Consider the following 9160-nt stretch of genomic DNA (forward strand, 5'->3'; position numbering starts at 1 on the left):
TTAATAAGCAGAAAACATGTCCATGCTGGTGCTGAGTTCAGCACCTCTCTGGTTATACCTCATTTTCCAAAGACTTCTTACTTAGAAGTGTTGGAAGATAAACAAAAGACACCCATTTTAGACAAAAAGCTTAGACAACTGCTTTGTTAACAGTGCAGAAATTCCGGCAGGCTCCAGCCAAAATTCTGAGCCCCACTGAAACAACAGAAAAAAAAGAACTGGAAGATCCAAGCAAGCTGCAGTCTGTGTAGACAGAATTTGGGAGAAAAGAAAGGCCTTGCTTCAGTTTATATATCAATGAGATGTAATGAAATTCAAATTTTTTGAAAGAGCAAGGCAAACAAGTGAATTTAAGGATTCCAACCAAGCTGCTCATGACAGAAGGAGTACACAGTGCTACACAGCCATTCCAACAGAACCCCACACAGCAACAGTTTCACCACAAAGAAAACATGGGCGAAAAGGAAACAGAAAGAGACAACCCAGAAGAATGGAGCTATAGTAAGTCATAAAAGTTGAATTACAGATTTTTCCAGTGTTTGTAATACCACAAGTGCTCTGCCACTGTCATTTCTCATCATAGCTGATCATTTCCCCACTCCTAAACATTGTGGGCCTAAATGAAAATTCCTACTTGAGTACAAGGCACTTAGAGTGCAAGAATTCAACAAATCTGAACATATCAAATAATTCAAATAATAGCTTCAACCCCCTTTTTCTCTAAATTTCTTTTTTTTTAATCTCTTATTTACAGCTTGAAGCCTCAATATCTTCGTTCACTGTCAATTTTACCAATCAAACAATACCTGCCACAAAAAAAAAAGTCAAAGATTCACAGAGGAATGTTTTCTTTAGAGAAAGGCTCACATAATTCCACTGCCATTTCTGTGTCAAAGGAAAAAACCCAAACCTAACCAAACAAAAAGCATTTACTTTTTAAATCAAGTTCAGCTAAACCTATTCAGAAAAATCAACACAACTGGGGAGTCCTAGCCCACGCTGCCCCTACCCAAAAGAGTGAAGATATTAGGTAAAGAGCCTCTAGACCAGAATGGCTTTTGTCCACAACTGTCCTGGTTGTTCAAATGCAACTGAAGTCCAGCTACTGCCAATTTGTCAGTGTTTTAGCTAAGTGTTAAAATAAACCAGGAAAAAGATGCTCCATGGAAGAAGGTCCCGATGGGATTATTTGCTGAGACTCCAAAAACAAAGGGAGGCTCAAATGACAATTTTAAAATTAACAAAACAGCAACTGTATTAACTGAACTATTCCTGAAATATGGGGGGAATTTACACTCACACAGTCACTCTCAATTCAGGAAACTGCCATTTTTTTTACAGTTGATATTGTCTGTTACCTGTGGTAATGTGTACAAATTCTTACAGAACCCCACCATCCCTCTGCTGTATTGTTTCACAGAGAACCTCACCATAAACATCTTAAAAATTTAGTTAATACAGTCCTATATATTTCAGTAAAACTGAACACATGGAATCATCCCTCTATCTGCTCTTTAATTTCTCCTCTCTATATTTCTAGTTGCTCACCAATGTCACAGCTCCTTTTAAAAACTAATTATTTAAAGCTTTCAAACTTCAGATCTTCCTAACTTCAACAAGAAGCACCAGCCAGCTGTTTATGGTTTGTCTTATGAGCAATTTATTTTAACAATATGGCAGAATGAAACCCCAGTGAAAATAAAGTTTATACACATAGAGCCAGGGAGTAAAATAAAAATAAACTATTTTGAGAAAACACAACCAGTATGCGTGTGCCCAATAATTAGAAGATGATGTTTGCATGAAGGCCCCAAAACTTCCTGTTCAGTCAAGCACTCAATATTATGAAATAATACGAAAGCAATTTCCCAGACCCTTCACTTTACATGAAAGCATTTGTGGGGTTCTAATCTCAGCAACATTAACACTGTTCTGGGGAGGATATAGGAAAAGCAGCATACAGGGGAGACTTGAAACCTGATGACTACACACGGGAATAAAATGGCAATAAAATAGGAAATGTTCTGAACTTACAGCTGTAACCTGGCTTTGCTTGCAAGGAAATGACATCAAAACTATGCCAGAAGCACATTAAGACCTGGAAGTCAAATCCTCAAAGCTTAGGAAAAGCTGGAGTTTGCTCATTTGTACACACACAGTGCTGTTATTTACAAAGCTATTTTGCCCTCATGTCCCCAGCATTCCTATCTCATTAAAAGAACAAGGACAGACGATGACTGCTGCAATAAAACAGATTTTTCACCCTACACAAGACTACATAAAAAATATAAAAAAGAAACCAATGAGAAAAACAACTCCATTGTTCTCAGCCTTTTATGCAGACAGAAGCTTTCAGGACAGAAGGCTTTCCTCTGAGGGGCACACTGATTGCCAAGTTCACTTCTATCACTACCAGCAAAGAGGTGATTTCCCCGTGATAAACAAGGCAGTAAAGGTGCTCCTCTCACTCCAAACCAGAGTTCATGACAGCTCTAAACATTCTGGTCACTTAATGAGGACACTGGCAATTCACAAATTCACCTGTTCTTCCAAAATCACAGCACTGCTAATGCCAGCATCTCCTGAGCTTACAGGGCCTTGCTCTGCAGCCTCACAATGGTTTTTTACAGAGAGCAGCAGCAGTTGATTTTTAACAAGGGTCTGTCCAAATACTTGCTGTAATTGACTGAGGGAACTAGAAAATTATTTACTGACAGCAACTGAGTCTTTCTTCATTAAATTTTCCTACAATTTAATGCTAGCTGCCTAACCGCCCACATTTTTCCACATTCTGCACTCCTTTCCAAAGATTGGGTTTTACTTAACAGCTGGAGAATTCCTTAAACTCATCTCCGAACACAAAGAGCTCAGGCACAGTTTACACAGTTCTCGTGGCTACTGCATTTTAGGGCATTTCTAAGGAAAAAAATACCACAGAACTTAATGGACAAATAGCTCTGACATACGGAAGAAGAATACAGACTACCATTCGAATTTCAGATGACAAGGACTGTTGGCAGTAAAAATGAATTGCACACATAGATACAGAAAATCCTTCAGGTTACAGCTGAGACCCAAACATGAGAGCACATTTCATTCTCTAGGTCGCAATCCAGCAAGGCATTTAAGATGAGAGCAACATCACAAATCTGAGTAGTCCCACATAATTCAGCTGCACGTGGCGTATCACCATAAGCACACTGAAGTGCTTTGCTTTATTTAAACTGCAGCTATCAAAATACAAGTCATGTTACACTTGAGTTTGTTGGGTTTGTAAATTGTTATATTCTTACTTTTGAGAATTAACCTGTTAGCAATAAAGAGGCTAATGTACTTTTTCCTCTCTCTGTAAACTGCATTTCTCTACATTTCAACACTGAAACGTGGTTGTCCAGTTTTGCTTTTTCCTTTGCAGCGCTCTTGGATGCTCTTTTGATACACATAAATATATACTGCTATAAAGTTTACACTCTAAACAGTACAAGTGTACTTCATTGGAACTGTCAGTGAAAGAAGTTTTTATTCTGTTGTTTCAGTCACATATAAACACCTTTTGAGAAGAGCCGTTAAAAAAATCTCAGCAACTGTTTCATGTATTTACAAACACACTCTGTTCTGTAGACTCCAACAGGCAGCTGAAATGTCCATTAGTGAACTGTACTGGTATTTGTGTCGAAACACAAACAAAATAAATAAGAGAAAAGATAGCAACTTGACAAATGTGTAACTCAGTATGTGGTTTAACACAGAGCAGAGCTCAGCAGACAAATACAGAAAAGGAGACCTTGCAGCAGTGGTTTAACACCAGTAATACCCAGTGGTTACTGCCTCTACCCAGGAACAAAGATCAGCCTATTCACTCCCATGGTATCAAACTTGCTTTCTCCTCCTTCCCTGATTACAGTTCTCTCGGTTTAAACATTCTTCCCAGTCTTAAGAGTCAAGTGATTTACTCTAGAAATATTAAATCTTAATAAACGCTAAATTGTTCCTTCACAGGCAGAGAGCAACATAAAGAAGCTACAAGTAGAAAATGTTATCTCCACTGTGATCTACACCACATCGTGGTTCAATACATGAATCCTCCTTTAAAAATATCTTTTAGCTCTGGTGAATGGAATGTACATAAAATGCCATAAAATGTACATTTATGCACATTCCCAGGATCTTCTAAATATCCTAAGAACGCTGTCATTTTTTCAGGGATTACACACTGTATACACAGACTTGATACTTTGCATTTGCCATTCATTCAATGAAGAGGATTGTAGTTAAGCATGTGTAAATGTTATCGAAGTTTATTTCTTATCCCAGTATTCTAAACCGAAATTTGGATCATGTGATTAAAACTACAGAGATCAGTAAGAGTTCAGCAACCACGTATTATCCAAAAAGAGATTAATTTCCAAAAGAACAAATGAGACTACAAGTTGCAGCATTTAGAAAGAAATAGATGATACATCAATTTTTTTTTTTACATAAAAAACTACAACTCAAGTATGATTTATGAGAAAAGAGGAGCAAAAATTACAAAAGGTCCACATGCCATGCTAAGAATAAATGCAGTTTGGCTCAGGTTTAACTATGATAAACCACTATTGTCTTGACTTCAAACATTACTACTGTTCACTGTATAACACTTCAAAATGTCCCTGGTTTGCAGAGGCAAAATGAAAACAGTTTTCTCACAGTACTTCCCATTCTAAAGCTTGTTTATTTATTAGCACAACCTGCATCATTCCATCACTTAATTGCAATGCCATTCAGCTCAGCCAATTACGTAAGTATTTTGTACATCAGAACAGACCTGAACACGTGAAAATTAGGCCAACAGCAATGTCCACATTTTAGTAAGAAATATGCTATTCTTAAATTATTTATATTTAGGTCATCTTGTAAAAAGCAGCTGCTTTGCATTCCCTAGTTCCACTAAAAACGAAAAGTGCAAGAAGATCTCTTATTGACAGCTGCATTCAAAAACATACCAGTTACATAAGTTTGCAAATTATACTGTGCCAGAGTTAAATATCTAAGCATTTTAACAACAGTTCTCAAAATGCTATCTCAGCAAGAATGACTCAACTCCACTGTATAAGCTGCACTCCAGATAAGAAACAACCAGCTCGATTTTATAGAAAAAAAAAAAAAAAAAAACAACCAAAAAAAACCCACCCAACTTTTTAGTATTCTGCTTTAATTCAAATTGCTCTGAGTTGAGTTCTGCTTGTTTGAACCTGCAAGCTTCACCAGTCATTTGGCATTTCCAACTCTCCTTGCTCTCAACAAAAGTATCCCAAGCATACCCAGAGACAGTTAGGAAAATACTTGGAAAACAGGTATAGATTTCTGCTGTACCTCCAGGGGAGAGATTTACCTGACAACCACCAAGCAGAGGACCAAAGCCGTAAACTAGAGCTAGGCCCTGCCTATGAGAAAAACGTGGCTTATGCCAGGAGAGAGTGTGAGATCAGACAAATTCTCCCCGTGTTTATCTGAGGATTTTATCAGGGATCTCTGTGAGGAAGACTGGCAGGATGCATCAGCAAGTCTTTTAGCCCAGTCTCATAGACAAAAGGGAGACCCAGAAAGGCCTGGGAGGGAAAACTTTAGGAGCAGCCAATGCTGGTGCCCCAGCCCAAGCTGCTGTCCTTTAACACCTTCCCTCTGAACACTACTGGGATTGGACAGGTAGAGTGCAAAACTTCCCTGGCCCACGTTCTCTCTGATGTCATTCGTAGAAGAAACTATGAATAGCAACAGATGGGAAGCTATCAGAGGAGAAACGTGGCTGGAAATTGCACAATTCTTGGTCATTTGGCAACTCACTCAGGGTCCTGAGTAGCAGCAGCCATCCAGCCCCAGTTCCACCAGTACTTCACAAAACCTGCTTCAGCCACCTAATCACTGAAACTGGTCAGGAAAGTGCTACAAGGGCTCCTATTTGGAAATGCATTTCCTAGAATCACAAGAGTTAGAACTTCTACTTTATTAATTGATTCTGCTTACTCTGATGCTAAATATCACAATCTAAGGAAAACACATCACGTACCTTCTTTCCAGCTCCTGCTCTTGTGATCTAAAACTGTCTTCTGCTTAAAAAAATAAACATTTTCTTTGGATTAAATACCTTAAGGATCTTAAACCTTAAGGTTATCACAGAGACCACCCCAATGCACAGCACTTTCCCATTTGACAGAAGGTACAGCTCAAAAAAATTTAGCTCTTCCCAAGTGCTGCTGTAAACTTAATCATCAGTTCTATAACCACAAAAATTTGCTATCCACGCGGCAACGCTAAGAAATATTTCAATCGTACCAAATAAATACAAACACACATCGAACAGATGTCTGCAAAATCAATCCTGCTGAAACTGTCAACCTCCAGCCTGTCTTAACGTTGTGTCACAGCTACCAGAACACAATCTAATGTAACAAAAAGGTTAAACACACGCTCGGAACCTCTGGCATTTCACACGCTAGCCCAATTACCCGGCACATCACCGCACAACTTTCTCACCGAGGACAGCATTTTCTTCCCCGGACTTTTAGCACGCACGCCGTGACAGATCGCAGATCGTCAGCGCAACCTTTGCTCGCGACATTGTTTTCAAAGGCACCGAAATCTCTCACAAACTTTCAACGCCCGAAAGGCGTTGGCGAGGGAAAGCCGTCCGCCGCATCACAGTGACACTATTTGGGGAGAGCTTGATGCTCCGACCCTCGCCAGGGTGGGGTGCTTTATAAATAGATATGTGTTGGGTTGTTGTTTTTTGTTGGTTTTTTTTTTTTTTTCCCCAGTCGGTGCCGTGCCCAGAGCGTTTGGGTGGCGATGGGAGAGAAGGCTGTTTATAGCCTTTATTAAATGAACTCTGGGCGAGGAAAGGAGGGGGCAGGGAGAAAGGGAAAGCTGCTGCTCCTACCTGAGCCAGGCCCAGACCCCGCTGCTCGCCCTCCTCCCGCCGTGCCCGGGGGGCTGCGGGGACACCCCCACCCTCAGCAGGCGTCTGCAATGCAGGGGCTGCGCAGGGGGCTCCCGGCAGCCGCATCCCAGCGGGATCGCTCCCCCCTTCCCCATCCATCTCCCTCCCTCCCTCCGGCCGCCCGACCCGCTCCCAGCCGTGCCGCCGGGGATGGCGCCGAGCTCCCGCGCTCTCCGCGCTCCGCCGCCCGCGGTTGTTTACAGGCCCCGGGGCCCCGCAGCGCCCCGGCCCCGCCGCCCCCTCACCCCGCCCCGGCCCCGCACTGCGCAGCGCCACTTACCCCCCCGGCCGCGGCGTCGGCGCCGGCTGTGCGGGCAGGGCCGCGCTCCCGGCGGTGCGCGGGGGAGAAGGGGAAGGAGGGGGGGACGAGGAGGAGGAGGAGGAGGAGGAGGAGGAGGAGGAGAAGGAGGGGGGCACCCGGCTGGCGGCCTCGCCTCAGCTCATTCACAGGGCGGCTCTGTGCCCAGGGGGAGCCCAGCGCTCATCTCGCCCCCGCCGCCGCCGCCGGCCCCCCCCCCCCGTCCCGTCCCCGTCCCCCGCCCGAACTGCTCCGCGCCCACCCGCGCAGCGCCGCGCGGAGCGCCGGCCGCGGACGGACGGACGGACGGACGGGCGGACACACGGACACACTCGCACTGCGCTGCCGCCGCCGCCCCCTCTGCGCAGGCGCGCACGCCGCAGGGGAGGGGAGGCGGGAGCGCGCGCGCGCGCCCCCGCGCCCTTTCCCTCCTGGCCGTCTCCCTCCCCCAGTTTTGGGGAAAAAAAAAAAAAAAGAAAAAAAAACCAAAAAACCCAACGTAATTAAAACACCCAAAAAAGGGACAAGTGGGGCTTGACGGATGAAAAAAAGAAAGAGTGTTAAAAAAAAAAAAAAAAGGCGGAAAAAAAAAAAGCAGCACCCCGGCAGGGTACCCGGATGTCGCACGGAGCGGGGCCGTTACGGGTATTACATCACCCTCCGCCCCGGGCCCCGCGCCGCGCGGGGCGGTGACGTCATCGGCCCCGCCCCTGCCCCTGAGGGGGAGCGGCTGGCGCGAGCGGTGGCGGTGGGTGTTCCCCATCCCGATCCAAATCGCCATCCCAGTCTCGGTCCAAATCTCGAATCCGAATCGCCGTCCCGGTCCTGTTCCGGTTCCAATCCGGATCCCGGTCCCGGTGCGGTGGCGGCAGCGGCTCAGCCCACCCGAGCACGATGGAGCGCACAGCGGGTCCCGAGGCGCTGGCAGGATCAGCCTCATCTCCCTTAATGGCAGAATCGTTTAGATTGGAAAAGATCTCTGGGATCATCGAGTCCAACCTGTCACCCAACACCACCGTGTCAACCAGACCAAGGCGCTGACTGCCATGTCCAGTCATTCCCTAAACATCTCCGGGGATGGTGATTCCATCACCTCCCCGGGCAGCCCGTTCCAATGTCTAATCACCCTTTATGTGGAGAAATTCCTCCTGATGTCCAACCTGGACGTCCCCTGGCACAGCTTGTGACTATGTCCTCTGCTCCTGAGGGACTCCTGCTCGCCTGAATTGGAGCTCCGCAGGATTTCCCGTTGGAAGCACAACCGCTGGCAAAATCAGCAGCAGATTACCAGTAATGAACGCATAATGGGTTTAATAATCCCACGGGTTTCAGCCCCCTTTGATGAAGGCTGGCCTGTGGACAAAAGACGTGGGATCTGCGGGGAACAAATTGAGATGAGGAACTTTTAGACAAACCTCTCTTTTGTCTCAAGGAGGGGAGGAGGATGCTCTAGGAGGCTGTGATGGGAGAGGGGTGATTCTGGGAGGAATGGCTTATTCCAACAAGCCAGGGTTAAACCTCGTGGCTGGGGATTTCTGAGGTGGAGTGTGTGCCAGGAGGGAGGATTAGGAATCCACGGTAGCTCTGAGGTTGTGAAGAAGGAATTGAATACAGAGGGAGAGATGCTGAGGACTGGAAAAGGTGGACGCTTGGCAAGGCTGTCTAGATAGTTTCCTTCTTTGACAGTAATCGCAGCAAACAGCTGCATGTTAATGGCTTTAAACTGAGAGTAGCTTTAGATTGGAAATTATGAAGAAGTTCTTTACTGTGAGGGTGGTGAGGCCCTGGCACAGGTTGCCCACATAAGCTGTGGCTGCCTCATCCCTGCAAGTGTCCAAGGCTAGGTTGGATGGGGCTTGAAGCAACCTGGTGTAGTGGAAGGT

The 9160-nt window shown here is 45.1% G+C and overlaps 1 protein-coding gene across 4 annotated transcripts in view; it reads right to left on the reverse strand.

Annotated features, from left to right (window-relative positions):
• Positions 1–7515, reverse strand: part of PPM1A (protein phosphatase, Mg2+/Mn2+ dependent 1A) — a 30102-nt gene extending 22587 nt beyond the window's left edge. Inside the window, exon 1 of one of the 4 annotated variants that reach the window (XM_066189021.1) lies at positions 7260–7512. The gene's annotated coding sequence lies outside the window, so the exon portion shown is untranslated. Of the gene's footprint in view, positions 1–6516; positions 7046–7259 lie in introns of those variants that run through there. The other 3 variants (XM_066189019.1, XM_066189020.1, XM_066189022.1) reach the window with 3 other exon arrangements.
• Positions 7516–9160: the final 1645 nt, after the last annotated feature.

The sequence above is a fragment of the Chamaea fasciata genome, unplaced genomic scaffold (genome assembly GCF_029207755.1).
Source record: "Chamaea fasciata isolate MVZ Bird 193981 ecotype frontalis unplaced genomic scaffold, bChaFas1.0.hap1 SCAF_7, whole genome shotgun sequence".
Lineage (NCBI taxonomy): Eukaryota > Metazoa > Chordata > Aves > Passeriformes > Sylviidae > Chamaea > Chamaea fasciata.